Source organism: Rhinolophus hipposideros (assembly GCF_964194185.1).
Source record: "Rhinolophus hipposideros genome assembly, chromosome: 3".
Classification (NCBI taxonomy): domain Eukaryota; kingdom Metazoa; phylum Chordata; class Mammalia; order Chiroptera; family Rhinolophidae; genus Rhinolophus; species Rhinolophus hipposideros.
Genome location: NC_138049.1, coordinates 73,837,513 through 73,839,029, shown reverse-complemented (window position 1 = coordinate 73,839,029; position 1,517 = coordinate 73,837,513). Strand labels below are relative to the sequence as shown.

At 38.7% G+C, this 1,517-nt stretch overlaps 1 pseudogene across 1 annotated transcript; it reads right to left on the bottom strand.

Moving 5' to 3' along the window:
* Positions 1-648: 648 nt before the first annotated feature.
* On the bottom strand, positions 649-1,125 carry LOC308493600 (large ribosomal subunit protein eL21-like; annotated as a pseudogene). Its single transcript has one exon. The product of its transcript is annotated as a large ribosomal subunit protein eL21-like (transcript).
* Between the last annotated feature and the right edge of the window lie 392 nt (positions 1,126-1,517).

Sequence of the window (1,517 nt, the reverse complement as noted above, 5' to 3'; positions counted from 1 at the left end):
GAGCATGGTTTGCATATGGGCAGTTAAGATCCATAGCCCTTGGCTTCTTCCAGGGGGAACAGACTACATAGTCAGCTTCTTGTCCTTAACTCTCTTCCCAACCAACCACTTTTGATAGTTCCACTTAATGCTCTTTGTGTAGTTTACCGCCATGTTTATTGCTTATTGCATTTTTCAATATATTTATTTTAAAAGAAATACCTCATATAACTTAGAAATGCTGCAAGTAGAGAGTTTATCTTAAATGCCAGAGTAGAAGCTGGGCTTGAGACAAATGGGCCCCTCTGAAACGCTGGGCTGTCAGGATCCACAAGGAAAAGGCAATCTCGAGGGTCTTACCATTATTACTGCACATACTCGACAACAAAGCTTTATTTTTTTAAAAGATGTTTTATGTTATGAAAGTAATAAATGCGTATTATTAAAATATAGAAAATAAACAAAATTATGAAGAGGAAGAATAAGAAGAAAGCAAAGGAAAAGTGGATCATATGTAATCCCAGCTTCCATAAATAGTTGTGGCTTATCCACTTATTTACTTCTAGTACATTTAATGCATTTAAAAGAGAGTTCCCACCTATTTCCTACCTTCCTTTTCAAAGGGAACATTCTTTTTTTTTTAAACAGAGATCTTTTATTTTTTTACATTTATGCCGTGAATTCACAGGGAATGGGCTCCAGCAGCTCAGGCTCCTTCCCGTTGGTTCTTGCAAAGTGTGCTTCTCTGGGTGGGGCAGGCTGGCATTTCAGTTGAACCCAGGTACCTTTCTCTTTGGCTTCCTTCTTTTTCTGATCATTTTCCTTCACCCGTTTCAGGAAGCTGTCTTGGCTCTTACAGTCCTTTATATGCTCAATGCGAATATTAATTCTCTTGGCAAGAATCTTGCCCTTGTTTGTTTACGACAGTGCCAACTTCATGCTGGGTAACACTGTAGACCCTTCCAGTTTTGCCATGGTACCGTGTGTGGGGCATTCCTTTCTGAACAGTTTCCATCCCCTTGAGGTCTACAATATCACCTTTCTTGTAGATTCACATGTAAGTGGCCAAAGGAACAACTCCATGTTTTCTAAAAGGCCTAGAGAACACAGAACGGAGCCTCTCCTCTTTTCCTTTGTGTTGGTCATTTTGGCGAATTACTGGAAGATCAAAGGGAACATTCTTGAATTCAGTTATGCTAAGTTGATTGATCATAAAATTATGGAGCTAAAATTGAATTAGTGTTTGGTCCATCTAACTCCCTCATTCAATAATGAAACTCTTTGGAGGCAGTTAAATGTCTTGCCGGTGGTCACACCACTCTCTGTAATGACGTTTGGTAATTTTTTAATTCGTCCAGTTGAGAATTTTAATGATACTTTGAAATAAGTTTGGAAAATTATAAAGCCTACCTCTTCAGGCTGTATTATAAGCTTTGTGTGCTATTTGCTAGTCTTTGTGGCTCTGACTCTCTGCCTGTGAGGTTCTATCCCAATTCTTCTTGGTTATATCTAATAATGCATTTCCCCTATCCACTCTT